The sequence below is a fragment of the Triturus cristatus genome, chromosome 12, assembly GCF_964204655.1.
Source record: "Triturus cristatus chromosome 12, aTriCri1.1, whole genome shotgun sequence".
NCBI lineage: Eukaryota > Metazoa > Chordata > Amphibia > Caudata > Salamandridae > Triturus > Triturus cristatus.
In genome coordinates, this window is record NC_140595.1 from 717,263,778 (window position 1) to 717,287,510 (window position 23,733).

At 46.9% G+C, this 23,733-nt stretch overlaps 3 non-coding genes across 3 annotated transcripts; 1 reads left to right on the top strand and 2 right to left on the bottom strand.

Annotated features, from left to right (window-relative positions):
- Positions 1–2,557: 2,557 nt before the first annotated feature.
- Positions 2,558–2,630, bottom strand: TRNAK-CUU (transfer RNA lysine (anticodon CUU)). The gene has a single exon. It is a non-coding gene; the product is annotated as a tRNA-Lys (tRNA).
- A 7,894-nt stretch (positions 2,631–10,524) lies between these two features.
- Positions 10,525–10,606, top strand: TRNAS-AGA (transfer RNA serine (anticodon AGA)). Its single transcript has one exon. It is a non-coding gene; the product is annotated as a tRNA-Ser (tRNA).
- Positions 10,607–11,004: 398 nt separating this feature from the next.
- Positions 11,005–11,086, bottom strand: TRNAL-AAG (transfer RNA leucine (anticodon AAG)). Its single transcript has one exon. It is a non-coding gene; the product is annotated as a tRNA-Leu (tRNA).
- Positions 11,087–23,733: the final 12,647 nt, after the last annotated feature.

Consider the following 23,733-nt stretch of genomic DNA (forward strand, 5'->3'; position numbering starts at 1 on the left):
GCCCCACGTCACCGCCCCAGTAGCACGCCCTATACGGGCCGTGGCTGGGTTCATTGTTGTCTCTGTTCAGTGCAGAAAGCATTGTCTTTTCATCACCTGCGGATGTCAGTTCTGTGACTTCTCATCATTTCCGGCATGGGTTGTACTGTGCAGCATCGTTGTCTCTGTCAGGTTCAGGTACAGCCCGGGTGGTTTAGCGTTGACTACAGCTAATGATTCAGCACCTGCAATGGTCAAGTTTGATCATCTTCTGTGTGTCACATGTACTATTGAAGCATTGGTGGTTTACAGACAGAACCCGTCATACTACATGTGAGCTCATAGCTGCTCTCTTTGTGGAAGCATGGGTACTGTATAAGAACTGCCTGTGCTCCTGTCAGCCTCAAGCACAGACTGGAGTTCAATACAAACACAATGTCAGTTCGACGTACTGTCATATTGTTTAGTACATCATCCTGGCACAGTGTGACTAGCAAGGCATTGGTGGTTCAGTGGTAGAATTCTCGCCTGCCACGCGGGAGGGTTCGATTCCCGGCCAATGCAGCTAAGCATTTTAGTGCATTTGAAGTGATTCTTTATTTACTAAATTCTGAAATATTGGGAATTGTCTTAGAACTTTAATATAAAGTTGGCTATAGATTGTGAAATGTTGTATCTAGGTTCCTGTTTCATTGAAAGGGTTGTTAGTTGTGTGGAATAATCCCCTCAAAGCAGCTTTCTAAACTGTTTCGAAAATTCAAGCTCCAAGCCACGTGTCTGGTTTTAATGTGTGTAAAGCACAGCAGGGGCGTAACACAGGCACCCGCATTCCCCGCAGTGCGGGGGCCCCGAGCTGCAAGGGGCCCCCTCAGCACTGTACTCAACTACTCACACCGGAGAGCTCCGGATTAAGTCCGAAGCGGGGGCCCCTCTGAGGAATTTGCGTTACGCCACTGAAGCACAGTGCAGCAACCTCGCTGATTTTTGTTTCCCTGCACCCCGTCTCTTACTGAAATGACTAAACTCATTTTTTTAAGAAAAGTAACAAAATCACGAAGGTTTGTGTAAATGGGGGATGACTCCGCAAACGTGCTTAGACGTATAGAGATCCCAAGACACTGAACCTGCGAGAGATCTCACTCGAGCTTTAAATGAAAATAAAGACGCGCAGATAAGCACTCTTTCTCCCAGAGTAGCTGTCTGCTACGAAGGAGTGCTGGAACTCTCCCATTTAAACCACTACAGCAGTGCAGGCAAGTGTTGGTACTCTCCCAGTAAAAGCACTGGAGCAGTGCTGGGAAGTGCTGGTACTATCCAATTAAAAGCTCTGGAACAGTGCTGAGAAGTGCTGGTACTATCAAATTAAACGCCCTGGAGCAGTGCTGAGAAGTGCTGTACTCTCCCATTAAAAGCACTGGAGTGGGGCCGAGAACTGCTGGTACTCTCCCATTAAATTCACTGGCGCAGTGCTGGGAAGTGCTGGTACTATCCAATTAAAAGCTCTGGATCAGTGCTGGGAAGTGCTGGTACTCTCCCTACTCTCCCACTAAAGTCACTGGAGCAGTTCTGAGAAGTGCTGCACTCTTTCATCATAAGCGCTAGAGCAGTGCTGCGAAGTGCTAGTACTATGCAATTGAAAGCACTGGAGCAGTGCTGGGAAGTGCTGGTACTCTCCCTACTCTCCCATTAAAGTCACTGGAGCAGTGCTGGGAAGTGCTGGTACTCTCCCGCTAAAGTCACTGGAGCAGTGCTGAGAAGTGCTGGTACTATCAAATTAAACGCCCTGGAGCAGTGCTGAGAAGTGCTGTACTCTCCCATTAAAAGCACCGGAGTGGGGCCGAGGACTGCTGGTACTCTCCCATTAAATTCACTGGCGCAGTGCTGGGAAGTGCTGGTACTATCCAATTAAAGTCACTGGCGCAGTGCTGGGAAGTGCTGGTACTATCCAATTAAAGTCACTGGAGCAGTGCTGAGACGTGCTGCCCTCTCTCATCATAAGCGCTAGAGCAGTGCTGCGAAGTGCTAGTACTATCCAATTGAAAGCACTGGAGCGGTGCTGAGAAGTGCTGTACTCTCCCATTAAAATTACTGGAGCAGGGATGAGAAGTGCAGGCACTATCCAATTAAAAGAGCAATTTGATTCCTACTGAATGTTTTTATGTTCCTTTTATCGACTTTTCCCCCTCCACTCTCCTAGAAGCGTGAAAGCTATGTTTTTTATTTTTCGTTTCAGGCATTTAAAAAATACATATTTTGCTTCGGTGCCCTAAATACGAAGAGTTACATTAAGTACATTTCAGCGAGTCAGTAAGCAGATGTGACGAGGGTTCAAGGAGTCACTTGGAATCCCTTCTGCTTTTCCCCCGAACCTTCCATCCGCCCGGCGATCTTACTTTTCTCAATCCCCACATTTAAGATTGTCCGTTTTGTGATGCCTCGGCATATTAATGCTAGGACTTGTAGGCATATTATTAAAATATAGGAAAATGAAAAAATATAAAAAAAGAAATCAATAAAAAGCATTTACGATCAAAAGCAAGAATTATCAAAATAAAAGAAATGAATTTTAAAATATGCACGCCCAACGTGGGGCTCGAACCCACGACCCTGAGATTAAGAGTCTCATGCTCTACCGACTGAGCTAGCCGGGCTGACGACTCGAATACGGAACTACGCCTATCTGTTCTTTCCCTGTTCTGAAGGTGACTTTCAGTGTATATGTGCTTGATTTGTGTGGCATTCTCTTGCTACTGTTTCTTTCCCTTGGTCGTCAGATTTACCTTTTCTCCACTTCCCATTGACCCAAATAGAGCACTAAAGGCCACTTACTGAGTGACCCCTGGGTCTTTAGCGAGTGACACCTGGGTCTGAGATTTGGTTGCTTTAACTTTCCACCTGTCGTCGTCTGTATTTCCGTGTTTGTCTCCGCGTTCGCTTAATCTCTTTCTTCACCACTCAGTTGTTGTCTTAGTTCTGCCCGCATCTTCTAAGACTTTTATGAGGGAGACGGTCGTCCTGACTAATGTATAACGGAGAATCTCTAAACGACCCTCTGTGTGCCAGCGTGGCTACCGGTGGTGCAGCGGATGCAGTGCACCGGGCCCAGAGGTAGGAGGGAACCAACCATAAAAGCCCCTTGAGTCCCGAGGGGACCCATCTGTCTCTCTCATCCTGTTTCTCTCTGCCTCTCCCCCTTTCTTTCAACAAGTTTTTATTCTCGCTCTCTCTCTCTCGCTCTCTCTCTCTCTCTCTCTTTCTCCCACTCTCTCTCCCACTCTCTCTCTCGCTCTCTCTCTTTCTCTCTCTCCCTCTCTATCTCTTTCTCTCTCTCTCTCTCTCTTTCTCTCTCTCTCTTCCTCTCTCTCTCTCTCTCTTTCTCTCTCTCCCTCTCTCTCTCTTCCTCTCTCTCTCTCTTTCTCTCTCTCTCTTCCTCTCTCTCTCTTTATCTCTCTCTCTCTCCCTCTTCCTCTCTATCTCTCTCTCTCTCTCCCTCTTCCTCTCTATCTCTCTATCTCTCTCGCTCTCTCACTCTCTCTCTTTTCTTCCTTCTTCTGCTATCTCCCATGCTCTATTTCCGGTTCTCTACCCCCTGCCTTTTTGAGGTGACACAGATGACCCTTCCACTCCGAGCCTCAATGAACACCAAGATGCCTGCAGCTCGGTGATTTACCAAACCCTTTAGAAGTCAGAAATCTGCGGAAATCACAGTTTCCAAGGAGCACATCCAGGCTGCTGTGCCCGCTCCAATGGAGCATCCACAGGGGCACACGTGGTTGGAATGGTCAGAAGCCCGATTTTAGGTCTAGTGTGACAGCTTCAGATGTTTAATAGACCTGGCTTCACCCAGTATCCCCTATAGCCCTGAGCCGCATAACTTACTCCAACCACCCGAATGAATTCTATCAGCAATCTTAACATGAACAAATATGTATGTAGTGCGGTCATGGGCTTGATGCTTTGTAGCCCCACCAGGAGCCGGTATTACTATCATTTTATGCAGTGGAGCAGAGTTTATCAACCTTTACAAGGTGAAAGGTGAGTGGACCACTGAAAGTGTGACGGGTGGTAACTCCACTGAGAGGCTTTACTGGCTCATTAAATGGGAGCCAGACGCAAACTTGCAAGTGAAATTGAAGTGAAGCAGGCACCATGTGTCAAAGGCATGTTGTGAAAACGCGCACAATAAATCATTGGATTCCAATTGAATGGCAGTGCCTTCTGCCGGGGAACAGGACACAGTTAGAATCCAAGAGCTGCCGCCCGTGTCCTCCATGTTTCTGAAGTCCACAGGGCGTAATATTGTATTGGATAATAGTTGCCCGGGGTATTTATTGTGTTGAGCAATGGCAGAAGGCTGTCAGCACAAGGGCTATGCAGGCACCTTAATGTTTACTGAGATCAGCAGTGTAGCAATGGTTCAAGCTCTCTAATGCGAGTAAACACAATGTGCCCCGCTTGTATGCACTTCGGGTGCTAAAGACAACCATACTGGGGCCAACAGTGCCGTTTATATCACTTGTCCCCGGTGCCACTGCACCTGATGCACTGTTTATGGCTGTGCCCGGCTCAGAATTTAGGAATCGGTGTCATTACAAGGGTGCCAGGGGCACCAATGCAAGGAAACTGGAAACCCCGCTCCTAGTTTGGCATTAAAAACACCTCAAATGTGTACGTTTTGCCAGGTGTCACTGCACCTGATGTCACTGCCGTAATGCAGGTGTTCTGCAAGTCTAACAATGGGTCGTTTACATCCCGCACCAGCTCCCCCCACATACACACTCACCTGCTCAGCCCCCGGATGAGTTTGCGCCCTGCGTCCTTACAGCTGTAGATGCGCTCTCCATAGTTGGGCTAGAAGTGCACCTCGGCCGCGTCACTCCACGGTGGGACCCGGCACAGAAGCCGGGACAGCCGACCTCCAGCGGCGGGGGTTCCACATCAGAGAGGTCGGGGAAATATGCTGCACGCCTCACACTGCTGCACGCCACACACTGCTGCACGCCACACACTGCTGCATGCCACACACTGCTGCACGCCACACACTGCTGCACGCCACACACTGCTGCACGCCTCACACTCCTGCACGCCGCACACTGCTACACGAAACACTGCTGCATGCCCCACACTGCTGCACAGCACACACTGCTGCACGCCACGCACTGCTGCACGCCACACACTGCTGCACGCCTCACACTCCTGCACGCCACACACTGCTGCATGCCACACACTCCTGCATGCCACACACTCCTGCACACCACACACTGCTGCATGCCTCACACTGCTGCACACCACACACTGCTGCACGCCTCACACTGCTGCACGCCACACACTGCTGCACGCCACACACTGCTGCACGCCTCACACTGCTGCACGCCACACACTGCTGCACGCCACACACTGCTGCACGCCACACACTGCTGCACGCCGCACACTGCTGCACACCTCACACTGCTGCACGCCACACACTGCTGCACGCCACACACTACTGCATGCCACACACTGCTGCACACCACACACTGCTGCATGCCTCACACTCCTGCACGCCGCACAATGCTACACGAAACACTGCTGCACGCCACACACTACTGCATGCCTCACACTGCTACACGAAACACTGCTGCACGCCTCACACTGCTGCACACCTCACACTCCTGCACACCGCACAATGCTACACGAAACACTGCTGCACACCACACACTACTGCATGCCTCACACTGCTACACGAAACACTGCTGCATGCCTCACACAACTGCACGCCACACACTGCTGCACGCCACACACTGCTGCACACCACACACTGCTGCATGCCACACACTGCTGCACACCTCACACTCCTGCACGCCGCAAAATGCTACACGAAACACTGCTGCACGCCACACACTGCTGCACGCCACACACTGCTGCACTCCACACACTGCTGCACGCCACACACTGCTGCACGCCACACACTGCTGCACGCCACAAACTACTGCATGCCTCACAATGCCACACGAAACACTGCTGCACGCCTCACACCGCTGCATGCCTCACACTGCTGCACGCCGCACACTGCTACACAAAACACTGCTGCACACCACACACTGCTGCACGCCACACACTGCTGCACGCCACACACTGCTGCGCGCCACACACTGCTGCATGCCACACACTGCTGCACGCCACACACTGCTGCACGCCACACACTGCTGCACGCCTCACACTCCTGCACGCCGCACACTGCTACACGAAACACTGCTGCATGCCCCACACTGCTGCACAGCACACACTGCTGCACGCCACGCACTGCTGCACGCCACACACTGCTGCACGCCTCACACTCCTGCACGCCACACACTGCTGCATGCCACACACTCCTGCATGCCACACACTCCTGCACACCACACACTGCTGCATGCCTCACACTGCTGCACACCACACACTGCTGCACGCCTCACACTGCTGCACACCACACACTGCTGCACGCCACACACTGCTGCACGCCTCACACTGCTGCACGCCACACACTGCTGCACGCCACACACTGCTGCATGCCACACACTGCTGCACGCCACACACTGCTGCACGCCACACACTGCTGCACGCCGCACACTGCTGCACACCTCACACTGCTGCACGCCACACACTGCTGCACGCCACACACTACTGCATGCCTCACACTGCTGCACACCTCACACTGCTGCACGCATCACACTGCTGCATGCCACACACTGCTGCACACAGCACACTGCTACACGCCACACACTGCTGCACGCCACACACTGCTGCACGCCACACACTGCTGCATGCTGCTGCACACCACATACTGCTGCACGCCACACACTGCTGCACGCCACACACTGCTACACACCGCTGCATGCCACACACTGCTGCACGCAGCACACTGCTGCACGCCGCACACTGCTACAGGAAACACTACTGCACGCCACACAATGCTGCACGCCACACACTGCTGCACGCCACACACTGCTGCATGCCACACACTGCTGCACGCCACACACTGCTGCACGCCGCACAATGCTACACGAAACACTGCTGCACGCCACACACTGCTGCACGCCACACACTGCTGCACGCCGCACACTGCTGCACGCCACACACTGCTGCAAACTGCTGCATTACTCACTGCTGCATGCTGCACGACACTGCTGCATGCAGCACACTGCTGCACGCAGCACACTGCTGCACGCCGCACACTGCTGCACGCCGCTGCACGCCACACAGTGCTGCATGCCTCACACTGCTACACGAAACACTGCTGCATGCCACACACTGCTGCACGCCGCACACTGCTGAACGCCACACACTGCTGCACACCTCACGCTGCTACACAAAACACTGCTGCACGCCTCACACTGCTGCACGCCTGACACTGCTGCACGCCACACACTGCTGCACGCCGCACACTGCTGCACACCGCACACTGCTGCACGCTGCACACTGCTACATGCCACACACTGCTGCATGCCACACACTGCTGCACACCACACACTGCTGCATGCCGCTGCAGGCCACACACTGCTGCACACCACACACTGCTGCATGCCACACACTGCTGCACGCAGCACACTGCTGCACGCCGCACACTGCTGCACGCTTCACACTGCTACACGAAACACTGCTGCACGCCACACACTGCTGCACGCCACACACTGCTGCATGCCACTCACTGCTGCACGCCGCATAATGCTACACGAAACACTGCTGCACGCCACACACTGCTGCATGCCACACACTGCTGCACGCCGCACACTGCTGCACGCCACACACTGCTGTACACTGCTTCATTACTCACTGCTGCATGCTGCATGACACTGCTGCATGCAGCACACTGCTGCACGCCACACACTGCTGCACGCCGCACACTGCTGCACGCCTCTGCACGCCACACAGTGCTGCATGCCTCACACTGCTACATGAAACACTACTGCATGCCACACACTGCTGCACGCCGCACACTGCTGCATGCCACACACTGCTGCATGCCACACACTGCTGCATGCCGCACACTGCTGCACGCCGCACACTGCTGCACGCCGCACACTGCTGCACTCCGCACACTGCTTTTATGCGAGTTTATGCTACTGACATTGTAAATGACAATGCCTTTTATTTGTTTTTAAACCAAAACATAAATAAAAGGCATTGCAATTTTACAATGCCTATAGCTCAAACTCTTATAAATGCGAGACCTCTTGCATTGCAAATGCTTGTTTTTGTTTTAGCAGGCCCTACTGGTCCCAGTGTGCTATGTGTTGGAGTGGGTGATCATGTGAGTGGGGATAATGTGCTGCATGGCTAATCTCATAAGGTCCCAAAGGCGAGACATATTGGCTATGCCAATGCTTGTTAATTAAAGGTATGGGAAAATGTTTTGTTAGTTTAAAAGAAAAATATGGCCATGTGGGTGCAAATAGATACTGCTTGCTTCCACTTCTGTTTACATGCATGTTTTCCTTGCTAACATTAAGGCTCATGCCACACTTACTGTGCAGGGCACAAGAAAAAGAGGGGAGCAATATGTTTTTTTTTGTTTTGCTTACATAAGGGGCAAGCAGCCTGCTTTGAGTCTTCGGCCTTCGGTGATGGTCCAGTGGAATGGGCAGAGGAGACAGCTTTTAGCATCATTGGTACCGCAGATTAGGCCTGGGCAGAACTCTGCGAAGTTACAAAAAAACACAGCCGTGCTCCGTGGAGTTCCGCAAGCGGTGGAGTGAGGAAAGTCACGCTGATGTTTAGTGCTCGGTGTTTGCATCGCAATGTAAAATCCGTTCAAACAGCACCACGCGCAGCACAAGAGGGCGCAGCTTCTTTATTCCGCTCAAGTAGATGCTCTACTCGAGCAGCAGCTTCCTCAATGTGAGCTGTAGCGAGCTCCTGCTTTGAGAAATCTCACCGGGAGGTGAACTAGCATTGGATTTTCCTCACTCGCGCTCGCCAACTCAGCATTGGCAAACTGCGAGAGATGAAAAACTCCACTCCGCAACACTACGCTTTTCAGAACTCCGGGCTCTACACGGAGCATGGAGTAGGGAAAACTCTCCAACTCCGCAAGCGGAGTCGAGTTTACAGCCCAGGCCTCCTGCAGATGCAGTGGCCCTGGAGCCCAGTGGTGTGAAGAGCCAGGTAAACTCAAATTATGACTTTTTTTACTATTGTTCTTTGCTTTCAGTAGAGCCCAGTGCTCAGTGCAGTGTCACTGTTCCTTTGGGCCTCGGAGCCGTGGCACCTGGGAGGGAAATATTGATGGAGAGGAGATACCTTAGCTTGGGCTTCAGAGTCATAGCAGGAAGTTGGATGGGACAAGACAGGACGCATGTCTTTAACAAAGGGCAGAGGAGACGGTCCGCTTGGAAGGCAGTAGCTATCATTAGTGAAGCGGGTGCAGTGCCGCTGGGGTCCAGGAGTGAAAGGAGGCCATTGATATATGATACAACAAGTCACATCATACCTACAAGTCAGGACTATTGGCTTTATCAATGGTTGCTGGTTGCAGAAGATAAATTAGCAGCAACTATGACTTGTATATAATATTGAAAAACACTTCCACTCAAAGCCCTAGTGACACTACAACAATGTTTCTGCTCCTGGGTTTCAAAAGAAGAAGGGAAATCCAGAGAGAGAATGACTCTCTTTAAAGGATTTCCCTTCCTCTACAACGCTCACCACGCGCACATCGATGTCCCTGCTGTCACTGCTGTCCGGGGAAAAACGGACCGCCTGTACCAGGGTCCAAAACAGAGCCCGATAGAGACCCGTTTCGAGGCCCCCTTAAAAAAACTGCCGGTGCTCAGACCCGGTGAGACCCGGCCCACTTAAAGCCCTGGAAGTAGCTATCATTAGTGAAGCAGGTGCAGAGTCGCAGGGGCCCAGGAGTGTGAGGAGCCCATTGCATTACAATTATTGCTGTCTTACTTTATAAAAGAAACATTACGCTTATATTTCTTGCTAGGGTTAGAGTTGAGGGCTCTCTGTCAGCAGAGGGGAGGGGGCAACATACATGTGGGAGCTAGTTTTGGTCTGAAAAAGACTGAAAGCCTCTCTTAAGCTTGGAGAGAGGACCAGGCATGGTTGGGATGGGGTGGGGTGGGAGAGGCACACGAGACGGATTGCTACTCAGAGCCGCAGCTAACATTAGTGCATGGAGTACTTGGGTATACCGGCCCAATTCTATGGAGCCGTGTTTGCTGATGAATTTCTGTTTTGGTTTGATGTATTTACACTTTTATAGGTCTATATTTAGTGTTGATTAGGTACAGCAATATTAACCCTGAAATGATCTCACAAACCCAGCCCACTGTGGTCAGCCCTGACCCTACCTCTCCTGAAATCGTTGCCAAAAAAGTTTGGGAGGGGGCCCCAACTTCAAAACATTTGGCTTAGAGGGGCTCAGGCAGAGGTGAATTTGCTTCTTGCACAATAACACATAAAAGGTGTCATTTATACACCTTGTATTCCTATGTGGAGGACTTTACATTAGGAATCCAGAGCTGTACACCGGACTTTTCTTAGGTACAGAAAGGGTTCTGTGGACGGCTGATTCAGTAGGTAGTCGTGGCCGAGTGGTTAAGGCGATGGACTAGAAATCCATTGGGGTCTCCCCGCGCAGGTTCGAATCCTGCCGACTACGCGTTGATTTTGCATTAGTTTTAAAATAACGCTGAAAAACACATTTACTAACATAAATGTAACTCGTGGAGCTAAACCTTCCTTCATAATTTACTTAGAGTGTATCGCAGAGAAAAGGGCAGGGTGGCCACGCGGAGGAAACATATTAATATTTATTAAACACTGTGTTTGACGACAGTCTGAGCAGACTGAAGCAAAACACCGCATTAAGAGAAGCACATATCAGGCAATTTCCTAAAGTCCACAGATTAGCAATTTATTTAGAGAGTATAAAAGAGTGACGTGTAACTTTTAAAAATTAGGGACGTGTAGGTGGGGCATGTATGGAGGAGCGAGCAAAGGGGAGAGAAAGATGGGAGACTCCTCTGTAAAAGGCTGTTTTTTAAAAAAATAAAACATTGGCAGCGGTGGGATTCGAACCCACGCCTCCGGAGAGACTGGAGCCTTAATCCAGCGCCTTAGACCGCTCGGCCACGCTACCATATGAGATACATGCATTTTATGATATTTCAAAACTCTAAACTACAACTCCAGGCATGGAATACCCAGTCAAGCAACCATGGTCAACAACAAGTTCGGGAAGGGGGGGTGGAAATAAAGCTGAATCGCTGGAGGGCGGAAGGGCGGGTGAGTGCGAGTAATGGAGGTTATCTCTGTCAACCACTCACCGCACGTCCTCTCCCGGCAGCAGGTCGAGTCTACAACAATCACTGTAAAAGACGCGACTATCCGAGAAATGACTTTCAAACCAACCTGGAAACATCTGCTCTAAATATGGCAACGTGACTCCATAATTTTCTAATGAAACAATTGTTCATACTGATGGGGTAATGTATTAGCACGTGATCTAAATTCATTCAAAAAGATAACAGAGGAGCTGCATGTTTTCATGACATCAGCCCTAATGACCCACCCAGCCTCCCTAGCACACCCTTAGCTTTCAGGTGACGTCACGTCTTGTGTGGCATCTTCACAGTCTACTGTTTATGTCTTTATCCAACATTTCTTTACATTCTCCGGTCTTTGAGCTCACATTGAAAAGGTAGAAGCGACACTGAAAGTTTCAATATGCGACATGGTACTGGTTAAATCCCCAGCACTATTGGGTGGTGCCTCAGATGACGTATGGTCCACGTGGAAGCTCTGAGAGCTGTTCACATTGCAGGCAAGACACGGACAGGAAAGAGGAGAGAACGCCATTCTGAAGAAACTAAGCAGAACAGGTACATGGGAAACGAAACCTGTAACATAGATGATTGTTCTACTGTTGGACCTGGTTCTTGCTCGTCCTGCGCGCCCAGTTATCTCCATTCTGAGAGCATGGAAGTCAGACCGCACACTTGTTATTTTGATGTGGAATACCTTAATTGCTTCCTGATTATTATCAGTACAACGAGTCCTCCTATAATCCGTCACAGTTCTTGTATTTTCAGGGCCACTGCACTAATGCAACTGTGCAGCCACGGCGTTGTTCGCATAATTGAAGATTTTCAGCATTTGCCGCATAATGTATCACCTGGCGCATAATCTACTGATTTTAACAAACATGTGTTTTTAGCTCAAACAGTTCAAAAGTTACTAAAAATTCAGCGAAACGTGCTGCCACATAATGGAATGACCTTTGCAAAGGTTGACAGGTCAAATTTCTGTTGCTTATTACTATATTGGGGGCTTAAACTGGTACGAATGAGGTGCAACCAATGGCCAGACCTTGTTAATGAGTGTGAAAATGAAATAATATTTAAGTAATACTATTAAAAATTTGCCACATGACCCCGCATAAATTGCCTTTTCTTGCCACATAATTTACTGAACCTTGCCTAATAACTTGGCCCTCCCATGCTGCATAGTGCCAGTGGCCCCGAGTACTTCATATCACTGTTGAGGTGTCTTGTGCTATGTGTAAAGATGGCACGGGTATCACTCTATTGCACCCGCTTGGTTGTGAATGTGTTCACTCATAGAGTGACCGATGTGGGCGATGTTTCTGTGCTGATCAGACTTCTGCTTTTATTGTTTTATTTGTCACTACATCTCAGTTTATAGTGGTGTAAACATATGCAAGATTTATGTGCTTACGCCTATAAGGAGCTGAATACATGACTAATTAGTATTCTTCATTACTCCGTGTTCTTTTCTACTTTTCTTTTGCATGTATGGGGATATATGACCATTTACCTTTAATTAACAGTCAGTCTTTTCTATTGGACGCTTGAACGGTGGCAAGTTTAAACACAGGACCACCCATATACAAGCATCTTTTTTGGAGCGATATGCCTACTGCTGGCAGAGCATTGCAATCTTCTTAAAGATGGTGGCTCTTCATGTCTATAATGATTTTCTTAGTCTGAAATGAACAATCCAAACCTATTATGAAAACCAGCTGCACCTCCCAGCATCTGCAATACTAAGAAGGTCAAACAATTTTTAAACTTTGCAATTATATCTAATGTCATGTAGACGTTTGGGTCAAACTGTACCACACAGCATAGCAGCCTGGTCGCAAAGGACTCTTGGAGACATGCAGGGTCTGACCTGAAACTCTACTCTGCCGATTGCTCACCATTGGCTTTCTGTTTAGCCACTGAAATATCCCTGCTTTCTATTTGTTGGCTTTAATTGCTTTAGCCAGTCCAGTTTGCTTGTGTATTCAGTGGAGCATAACGTTTCCACCTCTATGTTTTCTGATTGGCTCCTTTTATGCTTCCACCAGTGTCTGCTTTCCAGGAACTATGAATTTCTGTTTTGTGGAGCATCCCTAGGGATGAGAAAACAGGGAAGATAGTAATGCATATCATAGTCATTGTGCCATAGTGGCTTACATTGAGTATTTCTAGAAGATTTTCTCAATTGCGGAGCACATTTGTTGGTCATGATGTTATTCTTTTTTATTTTTTTTGTTTGTTCCTCATATACCGAGATGGGCATTTCTGATGGGAGGCCACAACCTCTCCTCACCGATCGACCTAACCCAGCCCTGATATTCAAGACCAGTGCGGAGAGAGAGAGGCTCAAACCCTCAAGCAACCACTGCCTTCAATGTCCACTCCTTTTCGCGCTACCAGATAACCCGGCGCTATTTTGAAGGGACCGAACAAGCAGTGCCCAGGTGAAATCATTGGAATATACTTTATCTATTCCGCCATGCAACCAGGCCTGCCAAGACTTTTCCATAGCTGTTACTGTCACATGCCATATCGGATTCACTAGTATAAATTATATATTTCAGGCACTCTATAAAAGTTGGAGCATTTATGTTTTTCCAGGCTCTACATATCTCTCGTCTTGCCAGAATAATCACATAAGAAATAAATTTGGATGCCGGTTCATTAAGATGATAGTCTGTATGCAATCCAAACATAATCATTCTTGGAGTGACTTCGATTTGTTTATGTAATACCTCAACTAAAAAGTCTCGCACCGTGACCCAATAACTTACTATCTTGGGACAGTCTATAAACATATGATAATCATCGGCTGCAGGCAGCTTACATCTTGGGCAATGATGATCTAAGCCTGTTATCTTTGTTAGCTTTTTAGGAGATATATATGCTCTGTTTGCGGTATATAGATGGTTTCTTTAGAGTGGAGATGATTTAACCACAGCATGTATCATGGTAAAAGAATCTCCCCATAATTCCATGAGGTTATTGGAATCTGAGCTAATAACATTGCCCCAAAGTTTGTGAAGTTCAGGTTCTGTTATAGCTTCTGCATCTAGGATGCTCCAGTACCAAAAAGATACCTCTTGCTTCCATCTACCCCTCCTTGATACATAGTCAAACTTAGGGTTCAATGAATCAAATTCCCAAGATTTAGTTGCCCACCATCGTAACAGCTGAGAGTACTTATATCTTGATAGGGTTCCACCTGACAGGCAGGATAGGGACTCCCAATTCAAAAGCTGCGAGTCTTTCTGCAGATCCTGCCAGTTGAACAAGCCTGCCACTTTAAGAGGACGAGATAGTTGGTCATTAAGGCAGTCTGGTATACCAGAAGAGTCCCAAATTGGAGCCTGAGGCGCATAATATGGGATTTTTAGACTCTTTCTAACGTACAGCCAGTTCTTAAGAGCAGTATCCAGAATCTTTAGTCTGACCCTCTTAAAAAACCTTGGGTCACCATACTTAAATAAAAAGTATTCTTGCCCCTGAGGTATACCATGTAATAAGGCTTGAACCAATAAACCCAGAGAAGAGGCATCTGTCTTTCCAGCTAACATTCTGAAATTTTTAAAACGAAACGAGTGACAGTAGACAAATAAGTCTGGTAGAGTCCACCCTCCCATTTTAAGGCTTCTCCTTAATTTTTTCCAGGAGATCCTTGATGTCTTAGTGTTCCAGATAAAGGAGCCTATTTTCCCCTGTATTTTAGCAATGTCAGATGCTGGAAATGGCAATGGAATAGAGCCAAATAAAAAAGTAATCTTCGGCAGAATAATCATTTTAATTAAATTTACTCTGCCAAAAATACTCAAGGAGAGGCCAGACCATCGTTGCAATAGGCCACAAACGTCCTTATAAACTCTCATCAGGTATATTTTAGCTATTTCCGAAATATGTTGGGCCAAAATTATACCCAAATACCTCATATGTGTCTTAGCTCCAACTGCCCCTCCTGCTTGGTTCCAGTCCATAGTCTCAGTTTTTTCCTTATTTACCTTATACCCAGAGATTACTCCAAACAATTCTGCTTGCTCAAACAATCTTGTGGTAGCCTCAGCTGGATTGGAGGTAAACATAAGGAGATCGTCGGCAAATAGAGCACATTTTAGCTCTAGGTCTGCAATTCTAAAAGGATGAATCATAGGATCAGACCTAATCTGACAGACAAAAGGTTCAATATAGAGATTAAACAACAGAGGTGATAAAGGACACCCCTGCCTGGTTCCGCGAGAGATTATGAACCAGTCTGAGAGGACTCCGTTTACCAAGACTTTTGCTCGAGGGCTCTTATATAAGGACTGAACAGCTGAAACAAAGTTATGAGGAAGTCCAAACCTGGACAGAGCCGACTACAAATAGGACCAGTTTACTTGATCAAAAGTCTTAGCGGCGTCGATGGCCAGAAGGGTCAGCGGAAGCTTCTTAGCCACTGCAACATCTACTGCTGCAATAGCTTGAAAGGTTAGCTCATTTAACTGTCTATCAGGAATAAAACCTCTCTGATCCTGATGCACAATCGTTTTAATGACTTTGGCCAACCTTGTTGCTAAGACCCCTGCGAAGATTTTATAATCAGTGTTCAACAATGAAATTGGTCTGTAATACTCAATTTTTGGGGATCTTTATTAGGCTTCAGGATCAGAGTGACTGTGGCTTCAGACCAAGTATCTGGAGTAATATCACCCAATAGGTATATTCTGTTGAACAAAATCGTCAAGGCGGAGACAACTTCCCCTGACTCTATCTGATATAGTTCAATTGGGAGCACATCTGGGCCAGCTGCCTTGCCCCTAGCCATTTTTTTTATCTGGGCGAGGACTTCCTCTTCCCTTATATGCGAAGCCATAAAGATGCATTCTGTTTCCGTTAGCCGAGGGATCTCTATCTGGTTTAACCACTCTTCTATATTCCGGGTAGAAGGACATATATCTTCTTTGTATAAGTTTTGCATGAATGATCTGGCTTCCTCTCGAATTAGGACGTCATCATGAGTGATGACTCCTATATCTTGAAGCAGAATACATTTATTCTGGTTTCGAACTCTATCCGTTCTGGCTTTCCAGGCAAGAAGTCGGACACATTTTTCCCCATAGGAGAAATTCTGAAGCTTACTTGAATCCCACCTATCTTTTAAAATTTTATCTAGACTTGCCTGGTATTCTGCCCGCAAATCATCTAATTCACTTTGGATAGATAGTATGTTTTTTTGAGGATCTACAGAGGCCTGCTGGAGCTGCTCTTCTTTTTTCTTGATCTTAACAAGGCTCTCTTTTTCAATCCGCCTCCTAACCTTATTTCTCCTGATCGTCCATGCGCTTATGGTCCCTCTAATGTACGCCTTAAATGCTTCCCATATAGTCTGATTGTTTGCTGTTCCAGAGTTGAGCCTGAAATATTCCTCTATATCCGATTTTAAATTTCCTATAACCTCCTCCTGCGATAGTATAGACCTATCTAATGTTCACCTTCTCTGTTGATTTTCTTTCTTCAGGTTTATGGTCAATTCCACCATAGAGTGATTGGAGAATATAGGTGGAATATATGCTATGGAGTCTACCTCAGGGTAGAAGACTTGGTCCAACAGGAAGTAATCAATCCTCGAGTGGTGCCTATACTTACGGCTATAGTAGGAAAAATCCCTCCTGTTGCCGTTTTCCACCCTCCAGATGTCTATTAGGTTGAAGTCTTTAATAATATTTTTCAGCTCTACTAACGACTTACGGGGGGGGTATATTTAACCCTAGATGTACGATCTAGATTCTCATTCAAAACCAGATTAAAATCTCCTCCCATTACAACTGGTATTGTCAAATCTGAGAGGCTAGTTTTTAAACATGATAGAACTCCAGGTGTATCCTGATTGGGTCCATAATATACTGCACATGCTAATGGAGAGCTTTCAATTAGAAGAGATGCAACTAGCCATCTCCCTGAATGGTCCGTCTCAAACTTTTCTACTCTAATCCCCTTATTAGATCAAATTATACTTGCCACTCCCCTTGTGTTTCCTATCTGTTCGGAACAGCAAAGCTCTTGAATCCACCTATGCTTACCAAACGCTGCCTCACATTCATATGCCTCCAGGTGGGTCTCTTCCAATAAACAGATCTGGGCCTCTGATTTATTTAAAAATTCACAGACTCTAGCCATTTTCCTATTATCTCTCAGTCCAGTGACATTCCAGCTAATCATTTTAATTCTATTGGGAATATTATTCATCAGGGGTTTTTTCTAAGTTTCTCCTAAGGTGGATAATTTTTTCTTCTAAATCTATTCTCGCCCCAATTTAAATCCTTACTTTCATTTCCAAGATTATATGAGGAACACATTTTTCTTTTTTACTCCCTCTACTCCCCCTCCCCCCTACATTCCCCCTCACCCCTTGAGGAACCCCCCCTTATGGTCTTTGGCGTTCCTGTCGCCTATCGAGAGTCAACGAACCCAACTCGGGATAGAACCTCCCATGGATAGTAAGATCATAATCGAGTGGCATGCCGTTTTCCCTTTACTCTTTATTATTTTTTTCCTTTTTTTTTTTCCTCTGATTTCTCTCCTTTATACTACACCCCTCTCTAAAATGTTTTTATTTTTTTGGAGATATTATAGGGGGATCTCAGAGTACGGGTAAACCTAATAGAAAAGTAAAGAGAAGAGAGGATGGGAAAAAGGAAGCAGTCACATCTCTTGCTTCTCATAGGGCTGCTGGAAACTTCATTTGTACCTGCGCCCCCAGACTTCTCAAATCTGGCATTCTAGAGCCTAGCTCCCACTGCCTCTGTGCCGTTGCCCGGCCCACCCCTGAGCGAATTAGATATTTAGTGGTATCTATCTGAAGGGATTTATCAATTAACGCTCGACCCAATATCAACTCCTTCACTGCATATGTTTGAAAGTTAACCAGGATTTTCCTTGGGGCTTTCCTATTGGGATGCTGCCTAAAAGGATCCCTATGCGCTCTCTGAATTTCTTTTTCCAGGTCAATCTCGGGTTTCTCTCTTAATATTCCCTCCCTAAGGAGCTTACAGATCAGAGTCTTGACGTCGCCATTTTCCGCCCCTTCAGGTACATTAAAAAATTTAAGATTGTTTCTTCTGGCATGCAACTCTAATCGCTCAATATCCATTTGCAGCAGTCTATTCTGAGCCTTTAAATCCACTATATCTTTAGTGTGGTCTTGAGTAACTTGAGATAAGGTAGCGACCTCAGCCTCCAGCACCTCTGTCCTATTACTAATGTCGTCCAGCTTCTGCTCCAGACTTGTACATTTCTTGTTTATCTCTTTCTGATTAAACTCAGAAATTTCTAATTTAGACAATATATCTCCACGGAGAGATTGGAAGAGTTGCACGAGCCGGCTGCTTCCGCCATCTGAACCCCCTGAGCAGCACCTCTCAGTATCCATCATATCCGACTCAATGATTTCATTTTGTGGACTTGGTAATAACAAACCGCCTGGTTCTAGGGGGTTTTGAGGCTCAGAGATAATTTCAGCGAGAGAGGTTCTTTGGACCGACCCATCAGGTTCAGACATTAATGGGCCGATTCTGATCCTGGATTTTTATTTTCCATACAAATCGGATCCGTATATTTTTCCATACAAATCGTACAAGTCCCTTACAACCCGTGTAGTACGATTTGTGCGTGAAAAATACATACAAATCGGCCCAAACCTTACAATTCGGATCGGGAAAAGCTGTACGACACGGACTTGTAAAAAAGACCATACAAACTGTAAAAAGGCTGTCCAAACCGTCAAGTACGATTCGTACTGGGTTGTCAGCATACGATTTGTATGGAAAATGGCCTGTATACGGGGAACGACTCGTACTGTTTTCGGGGCATAGAGGGGCCGATTCCGATCCTGGAAAAACGCTTTACAAATCGTGGTATGGAGCGTTTTCCCATACAACTTGTACTTGTAAGGATTCTCCTACAACCTAGGAAGTACGATCCGTACAAATAGACGCTCTCCATACAAATTGTAAAAAAGACCATACAACTCGTTTTTACAAGCGATTCCGATTCGGATTGCCCTGTACGCGACATTCACATGTATTCCCGGCAGCAGTTTACAACCCGTCAAGTACGATTCGTACAAACGGCACTCAGTACGCTCGTTTTTTACAGGAGCAGAAAAGTGCCGGGAAAACATTGTATGCCCCGAAAACAATACTAGACGGACCCTACATGTACGCGTAGTACACACCATGAATACAGGGGTACGGTGCGTATGTACGGTGCGTACATGCACAATGTTGGGGTACGCACCATACACACGCCTCGCATGTGGGGGGACCCCTGTTTGCCTCATACCCCTATACGACCCGTACTCCGGTACGAGTCGTACCCCCAGAACGAGTCATACCAGGTTACGAGGCGTATAGGGGTTCACTTCGTTGCCCGGTACGAGTCGTTCCCCGTATACAGGCCATTTTCCATACAAATCGTATGCTGACAACCCGTTACGAATCGTACTTGATGGTTTGGACAGCCTTTTTACAATTTGTATGGTCTTTTTTTACAAGTCCGTGTCGTACAGCTTTTCCCGATCCGATTTGTAAGGATCGGGCCGATTTGTATGTATTTTTCACGTATGAATCGTACTACACGGGTTGTAAGGGACTTGTATGATTTGTATGGAAAAAAATACGGATCCGATTTGTATGGAAAATAAAAATCCAGGATCAGAATCGGCCCCACAATGTATTACCGGCACTTTTTGGCTCCTGAAAAAAAAGAGCCGTACGGAGTGCCGTTTGTACGAATCGTACTGGACGGATTGTAAACTGTTGCCGGGAATACATGTGAACGTCGCATACAGGGCAATTCGAATCGGAATCGCTTGTAAAAACGAGTTGTATGGTCTTTTTTACAATTTGTATGGAGAGCGTCTATTTGTACGGATCGTACTTCCTAGGTTGTAGGGGAATCCTTACAAGTACGAGTTGTATGGGGAAAACGCTCCATACCACGATTTGTAAAGCGTGGTATGGAGCGCTCCCCCGGCCTCTCCCACCACTCCTGCTTGACTCTCCCTCAGCCTCTGGTCCCTCTTACCACCAAACAAGCCTTCACCGCAAGGTACACTTAATCCCTATTCTGGTAGAGCGTCCATGCCTACATGGGTCGATAGCATAGACAAAGTGCATCCCACAAGAGTCCCAGAGTCAGGAAGCTCGCAGCTTTCCCAATTTTTAACTGCAGCGACACACCGCAGATATAGAGAATCTGGTGGGTTACAATTCATATATGCTCCATCAACCTCCCCCGTCACTGACCGTGTTGCTCTTCTGCTTCGGAGTGGCCAGGAATCAATCCTGGCAACAGCTGCTCTGGTCCGCCGCCACAAACCTGCCCGGTGTCTACCGCCAGCTTCCCTCGCACAGCGCGGTCCGACGTTCGGCTCTGCAAACGCTTCTGCCCCCATCCGCAGCTGGGTCTTCACGGTCCTACCGCCTACCACTCAGGAGAACGCCATACCGCCAGTCCGGAAAAAAACAACAGGAGTGTTTAGTACCAGCAATACAGGTGAAAAAATCATTTTATCGTTCTCGCACCTTTAGCTAAAGAAACGGCATCTTGGGGTTAATCGTCCATGGGTTTTCCTCCCTGTTGGTCCGGAGCTCTCGCGACCAGCGTCAGCCAGCCGCCATGTTCCCCTCCTCCACTAGGGAGACTTGAGCAGTGTGAGCACCGCGCATCGATGTGCCCGCTGTCACTGCAGTCCGGAAAGGAATGGACCGGATGTTATTCATAAGGATGTTAGCGGTGGTAGTAGTACTCATTCTGTTGTCTTTGACAATTCTGTCAGTGCTCCATGTTTGACCATCATCAAGTAACACAACATTCTTGAAAACATTGCATATAACTTTTTTGTCCGAAAACTTAGAAGAACCTGAATGTACAGTTCTAGGTAATTTCACTCTTATTACATCTCCTTCCTTCCAACATCTTACCTGTCTTTGTATTTTACAATTGTACCTGTCAACATATTTCTTTTGGTGATCATGTATTCTTTCCATAATTCTTCCCCTATCAACCTCTTACATCTTGTTACCCACTAGCCACATAGGACTTAGTTTTGTTCCTGGTTTCCTTCCTTTTAAGGACCTAAATGGTGATACACCAGTAACAGAATGAGGGGATACGAGGTAAGACCTTATTATCTCATCCAAGCCTTCTTGAACATTGGTGCCATTATTTACATTGAGTTGGATGCAATCCTTAATCATCCGATTTATTTGTTCGACAAGACCATTAGCTCTCGGACAATATAATGCAGTTTGAAGGTGAGTCACAGCAAATTCATTTAAGAACTCCTTCATGAGTGTAGATACAAATTGAACCAAATTGTCCGTGACTATAGTCTGAGGTACTCCTTCATTGTGGAATACTTTGTGCAAGAACGAAATGACTGTGCTTGTTGTTACATAGTTTACTGTTTTGGTGATTACCCATTTGGAATGATAATCCACTAATGTTAGTATGAATCTACCACTTAACCCCTTCACATTCACAGGGCCAATGATGTCCATAGCTAATTTATTCCATGGAAAGGAAGGTACCTCCGCCGCGGAAATTGGACCTTTACTTACTTGTTTACTTTTATCGCTCATGGCACATTGAGAGCATTGTCTTATTTTCCTCTCAGTCATAGTGTCCATACTAGGCCACCAAAAGTGAAGACGGATTTTGCTTTTGGTAAGGCTACACCCTAGATGACCTTTGTGTGCCAAAATGACAATCTTCTCTATTAAGCTTTCAGGAGCTACTAGTTTGTTTCCTCTGTAGAGGTTTTCATCACAAACATTCAATTAATTTCTTACTTCCTAGTATCCACTTTCATCACTCATAAGGTCTGAGCTCTTATTAGGCCACCCAGTTAACACCCTTTCCTTTACCTTATGGAATACTGAGTCATTCTTGATACTTTCATTCGATTCTTGCTTGTTCATACCTTCGGTAACTGTTGCCACTACAAATTCATCTGAATTCTCATTTTCATTTTCCTTGTTCTCTAAGGGTATTCTAGAAAGATAGGGGCAGATTTATGAGGGACTTGCGCCCCTTTTACGCCGCCGTTGCATCACTTTTGTGACGCAGCGGCGGCATAAACCCTGCGCCACGTTGCGCCTCATTTACATCGTGACGCATCTATGGAGATGCGTCACGGTGTAGAGCCCTGCGCCACGTGAAACCTGCGTCAGGTTTCACGTGGGCGTTTTGACACAGGGGGGGGCATTCCGTCGCAGGAACGCCCCTGAAAAGTGACTCAGTGAAATCTATAAGATTTCACTGAGTCACTTTCCCAACGCTGATGCGTCAAAACCCTTCTCCTGCTTGAAGCAGGCGTAAGGCTTGACGCACCATGTTAGGGATAGGGTAGGTTGGAACAGTGCTGGAGTTGCGTCGCGCTTGCGACCCAACTTCAGCACTGCGCCAACATTACGCCGGCAGATGCGTCACGTATCTGCTTGTCCTTGCGCCACGATGCACCGCATTGTAAATGCGGCGCATCTGCGGTGGCGCAAGGGCAAACTTGCATGACGCATCTTCCCTGGCGCATCCATGCTGATTTGCAGGGATGCGCCAGGGAACATAAATCTGCCCCATAGTCAGTTGCTCGGTTTTGTTTACCTGGTATGTAAGTGATCTTGAAGTTGAACCCTTCAAGGTCTAAGAACCACCAAGCAATCTTTGGTGTTTTTCTTTCAATGTTCTTTACTGAGAATGCACTTACTAAAGGTTTGTGATCAGTCATTATGGTAAAAGGTATACCCCAAATAAATATTCGAAAGTATTTCACCGCCCATAAGTATGCAAGTGCTTCTCTTTCAACTACAGAGTAGTGTGATTCTGCTTCAGTCAAGGATCTAGATACGAAAGCCACAACTCTTTCCTCTCCCTCTACAATTTGACTGAGCGTGGCTCCAATACCTCTAGTGCTCGCATCTGTGGTGATTATGGTACTCTTGCTAGTGTCGAACTGACCTAAATAAGGTGCATTTACAATGTGGAACTTCAGTTTCCCAAAAGCCTCTATACACTCTTTGTTCCAGTCAAACCTGGTGACCTTTTTTAACAAGTTCCTCGCAGGATATGTAATTTCCGCAACGTTTTTAATGAACTTTGAATAATATTCGGAAAGCACGAGGAAGGATTTAACCGCCTCCTTTGTATTTGGTTCTGGTGCATATTTAATGGCATTAACTAGCTCTACCTGTGGCTTAATACCTTCTCTGGAAACTACATGCCCCAGACATGTTACAGAATGCACACCAATTTGACACTTTTCCTTTTTTAATGTAAGTCCAGCATCTCTCAATTTGGTTAATACTCTACGGAAAGTTTTGTTGTGTTCCTCTTCAGTTCTCCCAAAAACTAACAGATCATCCTGGAAACACAACACGTGTTCTATACCTTCCAGAATGTTTTGCATAGCTCTTTGGAAATTCACTGCAGC